This window comes from Trachemys scripta, chromosome 1 (genome assembly GCF_013100865.1).
Source record: "Trachemys scripta elegans isolate TJP31775 chromosome 1, CAS_Tse_1.0, whole genome shotgun sequence".
Classification (NCBI taxonomy): Eukaryota; Metazoa; Chordata; order Testudines; family Emydidae; genus Trachemys; species Trachemys scripta.
Genome location: NC_048298.1, coordinates 295,663,494 through 295,673,904, shown reverse-complemented (window position 1 = coordinate 295,673,904; position 10,411 = coordinate 295,663,494).

The window sequence follows — 10,411 nt, the reverse complement described above, 5'->3', positions numbered from 1 at the left end:
TTCCAAAACCTGCCCTCTTTTCTTGTACCGATGTGCAAATTCTACCCCTGAATGTCTGGGGGGAGGGGATGGCTCCCTCTGGAATCAAAAAAGAAAACGACTTTTGTATTTCTCATGAACAGTGTAAACAGTTATAGCCATGCCAATTGTGCCACTATAGCGAAGGTCCATTAGTGCTTCCATTAAGTGCAAACTACATATCATTTTCATGGCTCATAATTTGTCCATAATATTTTTGCTGGGCTGAAGCATAGCATACCAAATATATATATACATATAATTCTGACACAGATAAATATACCTAATTAAATTCTGAGCTCTTAGCATTAAGTGAATCACTGTTCCTGTAAATGAGCTGACAACCTGTGACAGCTCCAGTGTCATAAGTCTGTCCAGTCTATCAGCTAATGCAATTTTGTAGTAAAAGCAATAATAACCTTTGACACCCTCCTTATTTGTATGTATGGCTCAAACAGCTTGTTTTTCCATGGAGTTTACCATTAGGCATTTTTATCTGTGAAAATGAGATACGCTTACAGAGCAGTTAAACTCACAATCTCCTATTGAAGTAACAAATGCAGACTTTTGACACTCAGTACTAGCTGTGTGTCATGTTGTTCCTATCTATGGTTTGTTTTCCTTATCATACACAAAATCTTCAGCCAACAACAAAAGACTAGTTTTGCTCTTTTAAAAAAAATTATTAAGGATACACTTAAACAAAGAACATTTAAAAGTCAGCACATAGCCTAATATCTTTGTACAGGTATTCCCATAGTAATCTTTCAGGGGAAAAAAAAAATATTCTTGAAGGTGTGTGTTGTACTGTGAACAGTTTCATTTAGACTGAAACGTTACTGCTCATACGTGTATTTGACATGTGGGCAGTGTTGTCATTTCTTTGAACTTACTGTGGGGATAATGGTATTTGGTATTTTTCTTAAAGCCCCAGCACATGGAGTCCTGTGAAAACATTAGAATCTTTTTTTTTAAAGGAAATATCTTCATGGTTGCAGAGAAAAACATGAAAGCTGAACCCCTACGTTTCAAAAATAAGAAGGGCAAATAAAAAGAGCTTAAACATTGTTCATTTGTTTAAATCTTGTGACTTTTATAACTAGTCATGACTTTTGGGAGCCTGGCTCATTGTTGTTGGCAGTTCTTCCTAGGTATTATGGTGAGGAGCACATTAGAAATCATGTAGACATTTGCCTACTCTGTGTTATGTGTGCCCCCATGTGTGTTTGTTCCAGATCTAGTCATGATAAATAGCTTCCACTCTCTGCCTGAATAGGATATTATTCTTCAACTAGTTTGCTGTGATTTTAGCTAACGAGGAATGGGAATACTTTAAAAATAAGATGGTGGTTGTTATAGAATATTTTAGGCATCATCGTATGCTCAGTGCTGTATGAGGCATACACGTAGGCAATTCCTGCTCCAAATAGCCTACAGTCTAATACAGAGAAGACGTGACTCAATGGCTAACACAGAAGTTGAAATAACATCGTTTCCCCCATATTTATTATTTGACTTATTAACTACATTCTTGTAGGAATTGCAGAAGAAGTGAGTTCAAAGTAAATGAAATACATACATGTATGAGGTCCCACATCATTTCAGCTTGCTGATAAGTATTCACAGTTCAAAATGGAAAGGGCAAATGACTGATTGGTTAATCAGATGTCAGAGTGACAGGAGTAAAATTTGCATATAAGCAAAATACAGACATTTTGTCTGAAATAAGAATAGTCTATAAAGTATGTTAAAATCAGCAGACGTTCTTCTGGGTAGAGGGATTGGGCTCATGTTGTACACTGGATGTACCTTAGCCCAAAGTCTACTTCTTATTATTAAATAATAATAATAATAATTTTATAGGGCCCAGATGCGCACTTGTCACTTCACAGAATCATAGATTCACATAGATGATCTCTCTATCGTGAGGAGTTTGCAAATATAAGATTGCTTTCTTTTTCTTCTGCCCTCTCTCTGTCTGTAATTAATATTGTAGCCATTGGGAGCTTAGGAAATATCAACTTAGTGAACCAAAGTTGCCCATCCATATGAATAAATAAATACTTCATGTGCTACTTGCAGCTGTAGTCCTGATGAGGGAGAAAACCTCTCCCTTTAGCTCAGAGGTAACTCACTATCTCATACCAACGCTGACCTAGGCTGAATGGGCCAGATCCTAAACTGTGTGAGTTGAGATAGCTCCATTGACTTCTATTGACACCGACTTGAGGATCTGGCCCAGTATATCTTAATGGTTATAGCTGCTGCGGAGAGTGCTTGCTTTAGGCTTTGGATTTATTTATGGAGATTTCGGGATGGTCATTAAAATCACTTTAGTCAGTAATGGGATTAGCCAATAAAACATATATCTTCATAGAACTGTATAGTTGTACAGGTAGCAGTTAAAGTTTCTTTGCTGTTTTTCAGACCAACACTAAAAGAGAACTCAAGTATCCAGGCCAACGTTCCCACTATTAAGTCAATAGAATCTAGGCCTCGCTTCACAAAGGGATTTAAGCATTGCAGTGCTGAGCATCGTGGCGCCTTTTAGCATACTAGAAAAATCACAGGAACAACACTGCAATTCACAAAGCCTGAATTAGGCATCTAGGCTCCCTCTACAATGAATGGAGAGAGATAGACACCCTTAGAATGTGACCCACCTCTGCTTGAAATGATAGTCTGAGCCTCTGTACTCATTGATTTATAAAATGGAGCGATGATACTTCACTGCCTTCTAAGGTCAGAATATGAACCTTTCCTTAATAACAAGGACTATGAAGTACGTACACATATAAAAAGCAGTCAATAGTTATGAGATTTGAATTCATGATCACTAGCGTTCCAGTTCAATGCTTGGTCCCCTAGCCTACAGGTTAGTCTTAGAGAAGAATCACTCTCTCTCTCTTGCCCACCTGGCCCCCCTCACTGATTTATACCATCTGGGTATGTTCTCAAGGGACCATATGCCAGGTGAGAATTGGTGGAGTGCAGATACAGTCCACTCTATCACACCTCCTATACTAGAGTGTAGGAATCATGTACAGTAAAGATTTCTTCCTGCTGGGGGAATTTGTTGCATTCATAGAGTTTAAGATGGGAAGAACAATGAGATTATCTAGTCCAATAACCTGCTTATCACAGGCCATTACATTTCACACAGTTACCCCTGGGCTGAGCCCAATAACTTGTGTGTACATGTTTAAGAACATAAGAATGGCTATACTGAGTCAGACCAATGGTTGATGTAGCCCAATTTCCTGTCTTCCATCAGTGGCTAATACCAGGTACTTCAGGGGGAATGAACAAAATAGAGCAATTATTGAATGATCCATCCCCTGTCATCCAGTCCAAGCAGTCAGAGGCTATGGGGCACCCAGAGCATGAGATTGCATCCTTGATTATCTTGGCTAATAGCCATTACATAAGAACATAAGAATGTCCATACTCGGTCAGACCAAAGGTCCATCTAGCCCAGTATCCTGTCTTCTGACAGTGGCCAATGCCGGGTGCTCCGGAGGGAATGAACAGAGCAGGTAATCATCGAGTGATCCATCCCGTGTCCACCCATTCCCAGCTTCTGGGAAGCAAAGGCTAGGGACACCATCCCTGCCCATCCTGCTAATAGCCATTGATGGACCTATCCTCTATGAACTTATCTAGTTCTTTTTTGAAGCCTGTTATAGTCTTGGCCTTCACAACATCCTCTGGCAAAGAGTTCTACAGGTTGGCAGTGTGTTGTTTGAAGAAATACTTCCTTTTGTTTGTTTTAAATCTGCTCCCTATTAATTTCATTTGGTGGCCCCTAGTTCTTGTGTTATGAGAAGGAGAAAATAACGCTTCCTTATTTACTTTCTTTACACCAGTCATGATTTTATAGACCTCTATCATATCCCCCAATAGTTGTCTCTTTTCCAAGCTGAAAAGTCCCAGTTTTATTAATCTCTCCTCATATGGAAGCTGTTCCGTACCGCTAATAATTTTTGTTGCCTTTTTCTGAAACTTTTCCAATTCTAATATATCTTTTTTGAGATAGGGTGACAACATCTGCATGCAGTATTCAAGATTTATATAGAGGTAATATGATATTTTCTGTCTTATTATCAATCCCTTTCTTAATGATTCCCAACATTCTGTTTGCTTTTTTGACTGCTGCTGCACATTGAGTGGATATTTTCACAGAACTATCCACAATGACTCCAAGATCTCTTTCTTGAGTGGTAACAGCTAATTTAGACCCCTATCATTTTATATGTATAGTTGGGATTATGTTTTCCAATGTGCATTACTTTGCATTTATCAACATTGAATTTCATCTGTCATTTTGTTGTCCAGCCACCCAGTTTTGTGAGTTCCTTTGTAACTTTTCACAGTCTGCTTGAGACTTAACTATCTTGAGTAGTTTTGTATCATCTGCAAATTTTGCCACCTCAGTTTACCCCTTTTTCCAGATCATTTATGAATATGTTGAACAGTACTGGTCCCAGTCCAGACCCCTGGGGGACACCGCTATTTACCTCTCTCCTTTCTGAAAACTGACCATTAAACTAGGTAAGCACCTAACTCCCCACAAAACAGCCATATGAGGCAGTGCCCAGTGATTAGAGCACTCACCTGGGATGTGGGAGACTGGTATTCGATTCCCCACTCAGGCAGGATTTGAATAGGGGTCTCCCACATCTCAGGAGAGTGCTCTAACCACTGGCTATGGGATATTCTGATGTGTGTATTGTGGGGTGGGGGTAGGGAAAGCTCCCTCAATCTCTCTTGTTGATCCTGTTCCACTTGGGATAAATACTTAGCACTAGGGGGCCAGAAAGAGAAAGCAACTGAGAGAATGAATCTGAAGCCTGGCTAGAGCATCCACCTGGAAGATGGGAAACCCTGGTCCAGGTCTCCTGCTCCAACCACTCTCATTATTAATCCACAGTGGAACAGCTTCAACAGGAGAGAGTGAGGGAGCACCCCAACCCCCCATAGAATATCCCACAGCCAGTGGTTAGAGTGCTCTTCTGAGAGGTGGGAGACCCCTGTTTAAATCCTTTTTCTTCTCTGGTGCCTGAGGGAGGAATTGAACCCAGGTTTCCCACATTCCTGGAGCTAAAAGCTATAAGTTGGACTCCTCCTCTAGCCAGATTTCAAATACACCCTGATCTGGTATGGGTGCTCAGAGGCCATCTACCAGATGAGGACCTGCAGATGAGTTAAGTAGAGGACTGCCTATCTCCACTAGTTTGTGAATCATTCTGGGGCTTAGCTTGGAGATAGGCATCTGGATGCCTAGAGGGAGGCAGCAGTGTGCATGCCCAGAGATAGAAATATAGGTGCCCAGGGAACTTTTGCACTGAGTGAGTTAAGGCACCTACAGCGTTTTGTGGGAGTTTTGCGGATCACAGTGGATCCTAAAACTGAGATGTAAGTGCCTAAAAACAGCCTTAGGCACCTAAGTACCTTTTTGAACCTAGGCTAATGCCTACTCAGGATTTGAACAACTGTTGACAACAAAGCACATGATGGTGTTGCAAAATGTAGCAGCCAACAGTATGTCGCGTTACTTAACTCATTCCTTTGTAAAGTGATGCAGTATGCCTTGGGTAAAATGACAGGTGCTGGTGAAACTGTATTCTGTTCTATTAAAGGTGACCTCCACAGGAAAACAAAAACTGAGCCAAGCATAGAAGTATGTACCAGGTGGTGGGGGGGGGGAGATACACTGTTGATGCTATGGGATGCATCCTGTGAATAAATTAGTGTAAATTAACCTTTAAAAATTCTTTTTAAGGCACACACGGTCTCCTATTTGCTTCTGGTTTCACTTGACATCCCAGAGAACACCATTCTGATTTTGACGTGTCATGCATATGGGATTATTCTAGCCCTAGCATAACATTAAACTAGCCAATTGGGCTCATGAGAGTCACACTTTTTCTTAAGTGGCAAGGTTTCCAGTTTACATTTCAGTTTGCCTTTAAGTGTCATAACCATTTGCCTCATCTGTGCTTGACCATCTGCCAGGAACACTGACTCCAGTGAACTCATGCCACAGTAACAACAGCTTCCTAGCGCTCATCCCTGTTTTTATATTGTTGATGTGTCACATTAGCTTCCCTTTTAGAAGTCTTTCTTCTGTTGGATATTATCTTATGTTGTAGTTATTATATTAGTGAGGTAATAGGACCAATGTTGCTCACATTAAAATAAAGCCAGTTTGCCATTGACTTCACTTGGAGCAGGATTGGGCCCAATAAATAGTAATTTGAACTGTCACTTATAATTTCAAGAGTGTTCATTAATGGGATGGACTTTGGACCTTATCCTACAACATGGTGAATACCCCCCACTCTTATTGACTTCTGTAGGAGTGGAGAACACCAAGAACTTTGGCACCATTTGCTCTGAACAGGATGTCTTCCACTGTTTGCAAATCTCTGCATCTCTCGCCAGCCTTTGGAAGAGAGTAGCAACAGAACTAACCAAATGAACGACAGCTGTGGCTTACAGTGAAATATTTCCTGCTGGGGCGGATCATAAGCATTCAAAAAATGCAGGTGGCCTCTTCAAAACAAAAAGGCTTTTTTGCCAGCTCTGCTATGCTGTTGCCTCGGAAGACACACAATTATTTCCATTGCTCTTTGTTCAGCCGACTCGCTGATAATGTATCTCAAATCTGAGGTGTGAAAGAAATTCCACAGTAAGTGAGAAAGCTCTAAAGAATTCAAAAGCATCCCATTGTATACCTTTTTATTGCTCTTCATTGTCTGTGATTCCCTCTCAGAAGCTTGAAACTAAAATGGTTTTTCCATCTTGATTTTGTCCATTTGGCAAAGAGATAATTTTCTGTGTTTGCAACAGGAATGGAAATGATCATGGATTTTCTTCAGGCCTATTTCTGACTTCAATGGGATTTCTGTGCATGGAGTGACTGCATAATCAGGCCCTTCTTATTTACACAGCAGCACCACTGATTATGCCACTGCTGAGGCGGGAGGACGATTTGTATCTATATATTTTATTTTTAAGTAAATTCAGAGCTGGTGTAAGGAGTCACATTGACAGTCACAAACACTGAAGTCTTCTATTTATCCTCCAACCAAGCCTCCTATGCACAGTAATGTAAGTCTCCTCACATGGGTCCTGCCAATGTGCTTTAACTATGGTCTGCAGATACTGGGCCAGATTCTCTCCTGCACCAAGATCCACTTGGCACAGTACCATTGAGTGGCTGATGCCATTAGAGAGCCAGTAACAGCCCCCTGTTTCTGTGGGCCAATCTGCAGCAGCTCTGGTCCCAACATAGGTGTACCTCTCCCCCATCAACCTGTCAGTGGATGATACAAGCAATCAAAACGTGTGATAAATGACTAGAGTGTGGAACCTCTGTGTTTTCATAGAATCATAGAATATCAGGGTTGGAAGGGACTTCAGGAGGTCATCTAGTCCAACCCCTTGCTCAAAGCTGGATCAATCCCCTACTAAATCATCTCAGCCAGGGCTTCGTCAAGCCTGACCTTAAAAACCTCCAAGGAAGGAGATTCCACCACCTCCCTAGGTAACCCATTCCAGTGCTTCACCACCCTCCTAGTGAAAAAGTGTTTCCTAATATCCAACCTAAACCTTCCCCACTGCAACTTGAGACCATTACTCCTTTTTCTGTAATCTGGTACCACTGAGAACAGTCTAAATCCATCCTCTTTGGAACCCTCTTTCAGATAGTTGAAAGCAGCTATCAAATCCCACCCCCATTCTTCTCTTCTGCAGACTAAACAATCCCAGTTCCCTCAGCCTCTCCTCATAAGTCATGTGCTCATCCCCCTAATTATTTTTGTTGCCCTCTGCTGGACTCTTACCAATTTTTCCACATCTTGTAGTGTGGGGCCCGAAACTGGACATAGTACTCCAGATGAGGCCTCACCAATGTTGAATAGAGGGGAATGATCACATCCCTCGATCTGCTGGCAATGTCCCTACTTATACAGCCCAAAATGCCGTTAGCCTTCTTGGCAACAAGGGCACACTGTTGACTCATATCCAACTTCTCATCCACTGTAACTCCTAGGTCCTTTTCTGGAGAACTGCTGCTTAGCCAGTCGGTCCCCAGCCTGTAGCGGTGCATGGGATTCTTCTGTTCTAAGTGCAGGACTCTGCACTTGTCCTTGTTGGACCTCATCAGATTTCTTTTGGCCCAATCCTCTAATTTGTCTAGGTCCCTCTGTATTCTATCCCTACTCTCCAACATATCTACCACTTCTCACAGTTTAGTGTCATCTGCAAACTTGCTGAGGGAGCAGTCCACGCCATCCTCCAGATCATTAATGAAGATATTGAACAAAACCGCCCCCAGGACCGACCCTTGCTCATTCTTGGTAATATAAGAACACAAGAACAGCCATACTGCGTCAGACCAAAGGTCCATCTAGCCCAGTATCCTGTCTTCTGACAGTGGCCAATGCCAGGTGCTCCAGAGGGGATAAACAGAGAAGATAATCATCGAGTGATCCATCCCTTGTCACCCATTCCCAGCTTCTGGCAAACAAAGGCTAGGGACACCATCCCTGCCCATCCTGCTAATAGCCATTGATGGACCTATCCTCCATGAACTTATCTAGTTCTTTTTTGAAGCCTGTTATAGTCTTGGCCTTCACAACATCCTCTGGCAAAGAGTTCCACAGGTTGACAGTGTGTTGTGTGAAGAAATACTTCCTTTTGTTTGTTTTAAATCTGATGCCTATTATTTTCATTCGGTGACCCCTAGTTGTTGTGTTATGAGAAGGCGTAAATAACACTTCCTTATTTACTTTCTCCACACCCATCATGATTTTATAGACCTCTATCATATCTGCTCTTAGTTGTCTCTTTTCCAAGCTGAAAAGTCCCAGTCTTATTAATTTCTCCTCAGATGGAAGCTGTTCCATACCCCTAATCATTTTTGTTGCCCTTTTCTGAACCTTTACCAGTTTCAATATATCTTTCCTGAGATGGGGTGACGACATCTACGTACAGTATTCAAGATGTGCGCGTACTATGGATTTATATAGAGGCAATATGATATTTTTTGTCTTATTATCAAACCCTTTCTTAATGATTCCCAACATTCTGTTAGCTTTTTTGGCTGCTGCTGCATATTGAGTGGATGTTTTCAGAGAACTATGCACAGTGACTCCAAGATCTCTTTCTTCAATGTTAACAGCTAATTTAGACCCTATCATTTTATATGTATAGCTGGGATTATGTTTTGCAATATGCATTACTTTGCATTTATCAACCATTCTGCAAATTTTGCCACCTCACTGTTTACCCTTTTTTTCAGATCATTTATGAGTATGTTGAATAGTACTGGTTCCAGTACAGACCCCTTGGGGACACCACTACTTACCTCTCTCCATTCTGAAAATTGACCATTTATTCTTACCCTTTGTTTCCTATCTTTTAACCAGTTACCGATCCATGAGAGGACCTTCCTGCTTATCCCATGACAGCTTACTTTGCTTAAGAGCCTTTGGTGAGGAACCTTGTCAAAGGCTTTCTGAAAATCTGAGTACGCTATATCCCCTGGATCCCCCTTGTCAACATGCTAGTTGATCCCCTCAAAGAATTCCAGTAAGATGGTGAAGCATGATTTCCCTTTACAAAAACCATGTTGATTCTTCCCCAACAAATTATGTTCATCTATGTGTCTCACAATTCTGTTCTTTACTATAATTTCAACCAATTGGCCAGGTACTGAAGTCAGGTTTACCAAGCTGTAATTGCTGGGATTACCTCTGGAGTCCTTTTTAAAAATTGGCATCACATTAGCTATCCTCCAGTCTTTTGGTTCAGAAGCTGATTTAAATGATAGGTTACAAACTACAGTTAGTAGTTCTGAAATTTCACATTTGAGTTCCTTCAGAACTCTTGGGTGAATACCATCTGGTCCTAGTGACTTATTCCTGTTTAATTTATCAATTTGTTCCAAAACCTCCTCTAATGACACCTCAATCTGGGACAGTTCCTCAGATTTGTCACCTGAAAAGAATGGCTCAGATTTAGGAATCTCCTTCACATCCTTAGCCGTGGAGACCGATGCAAAGAATTCATTTAGTTTCTTCGCAGTGGCCTTATAATCCTTGAGTGCTCCTTTAGCATCTCAATCGTCCAGTGGCCCCACTGGTTCTTTAGCAGGTTTTCTGCTTCTGATATACTTAATTTTTTTTTGCTATTACTTTTTGAATCTTTGGCTAGCTGTTCTCCACATTCTTTTTTGGCTTTCCTAATTATATTTTTACACTTGCCAGAGTTTATGCTCCTTTCTATTTTCCTCACTAGGATTTAACTACCACTTTTTAAAGGATGCATTTTTGGCTCTCACTGCTTCTTTTACTTTGTTGTTTAGCCACGGTGACACTTTTTTGAT